Genomic DNA, 8,814 nt, shown 5'->3' with positions numbered 1-8,814 from the left:
AGAAAGGTTCCTTATACCTCGGCAGTAGGAACTCTCATGTATGTTATGCTATGCACACGCCCAGGTATCTGTTTTGAAGTGAGGTTGGTAAGTTGATATCAGGCGAATCGAGGACCAAGGCACTAGTGAGCAGTTAAGCATATAGTCAAGTATTTATGGAGAACAACGGATTATATACTTGTGTATTCCAAAGGAGACCTCACTCCTATAGGATATACGGATTCTAACTTCCAAATGTGTCAGGATTCAAGGAAATCGACATTGGGTTATGTTTTTGTCCTAGTGTGAATAAGTTTCAAGCAAGGTTTCACAGCTAACTTCACTATGGAGGACCAAACAAAAGGAATTGAAAAATCTATGGCACTATAATAGTACAGATATAGCTAAACCCAAATAAACCATATAAGGACAAAACACAAAAGGGAGACAATAGTGTTTGACGGAATGGTAGATGTAGTCAAAGATCACATATGAGGACAAACCCAAGAATTTGTTTAACTAAGACTCCTATAGCTATAGAGCTCTGTGGGAAACATATGGAGGGGCACAAGAATGCGAAACATGACTCATCTACTTCACTAGGGCAAGTGGGAGGTTGATGGATCTGATGCACTAAGTGTAATATTTTCATCAATATACACTTTTAATTTTGTCGAACAGATTTGTTAATAAAACAAATTCATTTATTTAATTAATATAATTTGTATTATTTTTGTCATATTATTTTTGCATGCAAAGCAAAATAGAAATGTTGCTTACTAGTTGTCTAAATGTTTAACTAATACTAAGTGGCATTATGTGGTCGGATCGTAGTACGAAAAGGAAATTTGTATTAGTAGATGAGCCTAAACATGTCATTAATCTAATAAAAAATGAGGAAACTAATTGAAATAATAATATGTCATTTATCAAGTCTAATTGGAGAGATGCATTGTCTTAGGCATCAGAGCAGATGACTCCCAGAAGATACAAACATAGATGTGACTGACTGGATTGATAGTACATCGATAGTACCCAAGCAGAATAGATCCTAAATCCATTTATGGATTTATTCACATTTGACATTCATAGTGTGGCATACTTAAATCCTGAGTGGATGACGACCTATGTATATGTAAGTTGTACACTTTGATGTAAGTAAAAGTCGAAGTTCAAATAGATAAAGAATCGAAACCTAGTGTGTTAGGTGTACAACTTCTATATTATGTAGCATCATTCACAATAGTGGAGTTCATGGCCCAAAACATGGGTAAATGATATCCTCTTATTGGCATTACATGGTTGATGAAAAGTAAATGTGGCCACGGGTCGTCTGTCTTCATGATGGATGACTTGATCACTCTTTGATAGTGATTGACTTTTCATGAAGGAAGATGTAATGGTTACCATGAGATAAAATAGAATCATATTGGGAGAACAGATATTATCCCAAAGAGATTATGTATATCTTATGAGGGTGACTGACTGATTAATGTCACAGCAATAAAGTGCAAGTGTACACTGTCGATGAAAGTATAGTAGATAGATATGAGTTTGTCGGATATTGAACCCACGAGGATGGTTGTCTTTTGTTTATCAATGTCAGTGCAATAAATGAAGAGAAATGAGATAAATTGTTGTTGAAGCAATAACTTGAAAACAATAAGATAAAATATGGTAATGATAAACTGGGATCCCCAACGTAAATATTCAACAGAATGCTCAATGCCCACAAGGTGTAACAGGATAGGTGAATGTCGATGTATTAAATTGCAATGAATATCATACCAAACTTAACTTCTATATTTAATTAAAGACTTAAACATGCACATTAGCCACACTTTCTAATGATGGAAATGGAACACTATTAAGAACAAGTGGATTAAATTATTCTAATCCTCAAGAAACTTCTATTGTCATGCTTGTTAGCTTGAACTGCCGCTGCACCTTCCAGTGTCAGTGATAGAGGGTTGTGCGCGGACCAAGATCGAGTTGTCAAGTCACTGGAAACTCCTACGAAAACTATAAATGCTTGGATCTAAAACGAAAACAGAAAATTCGGCTTAGAATCAATTAGATCTAAAACGAAAATACCCAAATCAATAAAAGATCAGCCAAGAATTAAAAACACTTAGGAATAGCTAATCTTGGAAGCCAAGAACACGGAATTGAATTCAAGATAGGTTCCAAACAGCTGAATCTAAAAAGAACATAAAACAGCAAGTTAGTTTCAAAAAAAACTCAGCAGATCACAAAATCAATTAGATCTAGGGTTTGGACGGCAATAAAGAGGGGTTTTGTGAAATCAAAACATTTCTCGTTGTCCAAGGTTGATTCCGAACAGATTCTTGAAGGTTGAACGGGGCTGGAGACGCAACAAGAGAGTTTAAACAATTTAGATAATGAAATCGACACAAACAGAAAATTAAAAGATTGAACAACAAGAAAAATAAAGATAACGTCCTAAGAAGCCTTGAAATCGAGAAATATTTCACAACTCCCTTCAAACGGCTCTAATCTCCCCTCCAGTGAAGAACAATGGCAAGAAGAAGGGTGAAGATGCTCCCACAATAAAAAAGATTGTTAAAACTCATTCTAAAGAAAACTCAAGAGAAAATTCTTGGAGAACTCAAAGAGAATTTTCACTCAACAAAACAAATCTGATTTCAATGTATTCTTCAAGTATAATGTGTATAAGGGTGGCTGGCCAAGCCATACATATAGGTCTTCTAACTATTTTCCTTGTCCTAATAGGAAAACTAAAAAAAAAACCTTTTTTTTACTTTCAAGGGGAAATTGGTCCAAGGACTTTAAATGGGCTTCTTGGATTGAATTTTTACATAGAAATTTATTCATAAAGTCTAAAATTAAAACTAAGTATTTAAAGAATTAAAACTTAACAAATTGGGCCACTATGACAATTTGGCCTGATTTTCAACTAAGTCTAATTTAAATTTCTTGATTGGGCTTGGAACATCTTATTGGGCCATTTCTTCAAACATTTGGGCTTGTAATCCGTTCTCTCCCGAAATTGGTTCATTGATGCTTGTAACTGAGATCCAATGCGCCTTAGCGGCAAGATTCGGTTTCTTAGACCAAGATTTCCAAGATTTGAAATCTTGATTTTCTTGATTCTTGAAATCGCTCAAAATAGCAAAATTGGACCAAGATTCGATTTCTTGATTTTCTTGAAAACAAGAAAGTGAATCTTGATTTTCTTCTTCCTTCGTGTACGCATCTAAGGCCCTGCTAATAAATTCTTGAATGGTTCCATTTAGTTTTGAATGCATTTGTCTGGCCTTTGACCTCGTTATTGGGCCTTGTGGTAATTTGGGCCCATCATGTCCTTGAGCTTGAATTGGGCCTTTGTGACTCGTATCATTCCCCCCTTCCTGAAAAGATTCGTTCTCGAATTTGAAAAATCAAATGGACTCGACTTTCCTCGATCAAACGGGACTAATGGCAATTGAGTCCACTGAAAAGAATAGCCATGAGTTAGTAAATAGCAACGCAAACAAACTTGTAGTCTAATCATAAGCATAACAAAACAAGTATAACGCATGTGAATGGACAGATTCAGATAACCATGCAAATAAGCTAATTTACTCGCCAATGCCTCGTCAAATATTCAAAACAAGGATGGACATGTTTTAAGGCATTCAATCATCTCAAATTTTTTCCACAAACCATGAATAAATCGCGAGTAATAAATCAAATGGTAAACGTAATCGTCATAAGTAGGTGTTTGAAAAGGTTCACACGGTGCACAGAGTTGCACAATCATACCATGCATTAATCGACGGACTATAGATTCACTCACACTTGTATCATAAAAATTATCAAAAACAATAATCTTTTTATCAATCATCAAAACAAATAGATCATCAATAAATAAAATAGGACGTCAAGCACATTTCGATCTAAGTGTTTTACAAAAATTAAATCATCAACTCGTTCTTTATCAATATTTGAGGAGTACAAAGGTGTTTCAAAAGTTTCAAGCATCTTACCTTTATAAGCAGAAGAATAAGGGTCGATTTTACCTTTTCTATTTAATACAAACCTTCGCTCATCGAGGGCATAGTGTAGTCGAAGCTCCGTTGTTGAGTTAACCTTTATCAAATGGAACTCAAACTTCATGTATAACCACAGAAACTGTTTAAGGCATGAATATAAATTGAAAACAAATTTGGAAAATTTCGTTACCTTATTCAAAAACCAAGTATCAAAACAATAGAAAGTATTTGCACACAATAGATGATGCTTGATTTTCCAACAAAATATACCAAAACAGATTCCGGGTTTAAAAACTTGATTTTGATTAATCATGCCGAAGTGTAACAAAGATTTCATTAAACCAATCAAGTTAAACCATGAGGATTTTCGCATACATACCAACATACATTCAAAAAAAATTTTATTCACCAAAACAGATTTGCATAAATTCGCAGATTTTACACAAGGCAAATCAAGAGAATAACAACTCACGCTTCCTTTCGTAATGACTTTATCAACCACAATCGAAGAATAACAATTAATCGGATCAAAATGAGGGGATCTTTTAAGAACTAAGTCACCAAAAGTTTTATCAATAATTTTCAAATCTGCACGGGACTCGGTTGCTAAAATTTCCTTACCTGGCTTACCTTTGGGCTCATGTAGTGTGATTTCATCTTTGCCTATGTTGATCGTATGAAAGCGTCTTTCATCGGAAAGGTATTGAAGTTGAAAGTTATCTTTCGGTCTTTCAGGAACCTTTTCGACATCCTTCTTCATATGTGGCCAATAAAAGTGTTCTATCCCACGTAAAGGTGGTAAACCTTTAAGGGCCTCAATAAAAACATCTTCATAATCCTGCAAAAGACATTGAAACACACTAGGCAAATTTTCATTAATGTTAGATAGAGATAAATAGTTTTGCCTAAACCTCACAATGATACAAGGCTGTTTATTGAGTAGGGCTCTCCACACATCTTTTTTTGTTGCAATTAATTTTTTCCTCTAGTTTTACCACTTGCAGATTCACTCACCTTTGGGCTATTTAAATTTTGACTTTTTTCACTACTAGCCTCTTTTCTCTCTGTCTTTTTTATTTGTCCTTTCTCCTTCACCCCCTCATAAAATTTCATCATTTTTAATTGATCTTTATATACATCATTGGGATTTAAAGGAGCAAAAGTGAATTTTCGGCCTTTAAACACAAGAGAGTATCTATTGAGCTTGCATTGGTGTGTAACATCACGATCAAATTGCCAAGGCCGTCCAAGGAGCAAGTGTGTCGCATGCATTGGGACCACATCACACCATACCTCATCCTCGTAATTCCCGAGCTTAAAAGTGATCAAGGCCTATTTTGTAACTTTAACTTTCGAGCATTCATTAAGCCACTGAAGGTGATACGGCTTAGGGTGCTCTGTATAAGGTAGCTTTCAAGAATCCACCAAATAACTGCTCACTACATTCGAACAACTCCCACTATCAATAATAAGTGAACATAAGTTACCTTTGATTATCAACATCGTCTCTCATTTGGATGTTAAGGGTGCGGCAGACTACAAGGACCTCATTATGGTCATTATTCTCATCATCGTCTTGACCAATTCTAGACATCTTATTTTAAAACCTGCAAAACAAACACTCAACACTCAAAAAAATTAACAAACCTCACCGTTAATCACTCAAAAGGAAAACCAAATTCTCAAAGAGGTAGAATTCAGTCTTGTAATTTCTTTAGTACAATCTCTATCAATCAATTTGGAAAGCGTATGAACCGTAACTACCAAGGAATCCTAATTGCACTATGAGTCCAAAAAGTGACGAGACACCAACTGATTTGTGTCGCACCGAGGAAGAATTGTGCACACTTTTAAATCCTACTAACACAAGAAACAAGAAGGCGTTAGATAGTATAAAGGAAGAATAACAGCAAAACAAATGAAAACCTACAGCTAAGAATCAATAAAAATTGTTGATACCCGAAAACCTGAAAAAACTGCGGAGTAACTTGACAACTTCATTCGAGGTGTTCCTGATCTCCAAAAATCACAAAATTTAAAATTAAATGTCCTTAAATATTTTATATTTGATCTGGAAAGTTTCGGCACTAAACTCAACCTGTCGAATATTTTTTAATTTTTGTTTGATTTCGTCTTTTTCAATTTTTTTGACATTTTCTACTGATTTTTTTGCGGGAAATATTTTTTAATATTCTATCACAGTGCCAAAAATATGCATATAAAATTTTAGACGAATCGGACAACATTTACCCACTCAAATGAATTTTTTTCCAAAAATTTTTCTGGGTAAAATACTGCTATTTACTGTTTTTAAAAGGAGATCAGTTTAGAAATCAACCAAGAACACCCAAAACGCCCAAAATCTGATACCAAAGATAGAAGGTTGCGTGCGGACCAAGATCGAGTTGTCAAGTCACGGAAAACTCCTACGAAAACTCTAAACTCTTGGATCTGAAACGAAAACAGAAAATTCGGCTTAGAATCAATTAGATCTGAAACGAAAATACCCAAATCAATAAAAGATCAGTCAAGAATTAAAAACACCTAGGAATAGCTAATCTTGGAAGCCAAGAACACGGAATTGAATTCAAGATAGGTTCCAAACAGCCGAATCTGAAAAGAATAACACAAAACAGCAAGTTAATTTAAAAAAAAAACTCAGCAGATCACAAAATCAATTAGATCTAGGGTTTGGACGGCAATAAAGAGGGGTTTTGTGAAATCAAGACGTTTCTCGTTGTCCAAGGTTGATGCCGAACAGATTCTTGAAGGTTGAATGGGGCTAGAGACGCAGCAAGAGAGTTTAAACAAGTTAGATAATGAAATCGACACAAGCAGAAAATTAAAAGATTGAACAGCAAGAAAAATAAAGATAACGTCCTAAGAAGCCTTGAAATCGAGAAAGATTTCACAACTCCCTTCAAACGGCTCTAATCTCCCATCCAATGAAGAACAATGGCAAGAAGAAGGCTGAAGATGGCTCCCACAATCAAAAAGATTGTTAAAACTCCTTCTAAAGAAAACTCAAGAGAAAATTCTTGGAGAACTCAAAGAGAATTTTCACTCAACAAAACAAATCTGATTTCAATGTATTCTTCAAGTATAATGTGTATAAGGGTGGCTGACCAAGCCATACATATAGGCCTTCTAACTATTTTCCTTGTCCTAATAGGAAAACTAAAAAAAAACTAATTTTTTTTTACTTCCAAGGGGAAATTCGGCCAAGGACTTTAAATGGGCCTCTTGGACTGAATTTTTACATAGAAATTTATTCATAAAGTTTAAAAATTAAAACTAAGTATTTAAAGAATTAAAACTTAACAAATTGGGCCACTTTGACAATTTGGCCTGATTTTCAACTAAATCTAATTTAAATTTCTTGATTGGGCTTGGAACATCTTATGGGGCCGTTTCTTCAAGCATTTGGGCTTGTAATCCGTTCTCTCTCGAAATTGGTTCGTTGATGCTCGTAACTGAGATCCAATGCGCCTTAGCTGCAAGATTCGGTTTCTTGGACCAAGATTTCCAAGATTTGAAATATTGATTTCTTGATTCTTGAAATCGCTCAAAACAGCAAAATTGGACCAAGATTCGATTTCTTGATTTTCTTGAAAACAAGAAAGTGAATCTTGATTTTCTTTTTCCTTCGTGTACGCATCTAAGGCCTTGCTAATAAATTCTTGAATGGTTCCATCTAGTTTTGAGCGCATTTGTCTGGCCTTTGACCTCGTTATTGGGCCTTGTGGTAATTTGGGCCCATCACGTCCTTGAGCTTGAATTGGGCCTTTGTGACTCGTATCTGTCAGTGATCGCAATAACACTTCCGTGCTAAAAACATTCAAACCCAAAGATTAAACAGTAGAAGCAAGATTGAATAAAATAACATTTAACCTAGAAATCATGTGTACTTCTTTACTAACATGAAATAGAAAGTAATCACCAACGTTTAGAAAAGAAAAATAAAAGAAACAAGTGGAGAATACTATTCCTAGACAACTCGACTTGAATCTCTCTATTCCCTATTGTGTCGCACTCAGGGCTCCTTGTCAAGCGCTGGTCGACATCCTTTCACGTCGATTCGCCTGTAGGAGACTTAAGCCACCATAGCCGAAAGCTTTAAAGGATAGGTTGAAGAATATGATAATACAAAAGCTCTCAATTTTTCTTTCTTCCCACGTGAATCTTTATATTTTCCCCCCCAAATAGCCTAGGTGTCCTTTCATCAGAATTATGTTGGCTGTCTCTATAAGTACAAGTTAGTTGTATTAGACTGGACTGCTCATGCATTTTTGTTCCTATCCGAATAGTTGTCAAGTGTGTCGACAATTCTGGGCGCAATTTGAAGATACTTATGCAGCGACATCAATACCAAAACATGACAAAATTAAGGATAAATAAGCTAAGATCCACTAAGTTATAAAATGTAAATTACTAAATTGAAAATGCTAAAATAGGTGCTAAAGATAACTAGATGGGAACAAATAAAACAATAAGTAGGGAGAAAACATATGTTCTTTCTAATACTATTAGAGGACAACACACTTATGACAAGGTTATTAGATGAGCACTGAGTAGTTGCTTTCATAATAGTATATCATTGGGGAAAGCTCAGTCATGATACTATAGTAGAATGACTTCATGACTAAATGAGTTTATAACTATTAAGATAAAAGGCGAAACTTAATTATAAATCATTTGAACCTCAACTACATATGTCCAACCGGTTCCTCCACTAGCTCATTGAAACCATAAATGAATTGCGTGTTTGAATAGAAATGAACGAAATGAATAGAAAAAAAAAAGAAATGAGAAACATCCA

This window comes from Gossypium hirsutum, chromosome D13 (assembly GCF_007990345.1).
Source record: "Gossypium hirsutum isolate 1008001.06 chromosome D13, Gossypium_hirsutum_v2.1, whole genome shotgun sequence".
Classification (NCBI taxonomy): Eukaryota; Viridiplantae; Streptophyta; class Magnoliopsida; order Malvales; family Malvaceae; genus Gossypium; species Gossypium hirsutum.
The sequence above is the reverse complement of the archived record's forward strand: the minus strand, read 5'-3'. Positions refer to the sequence as shown.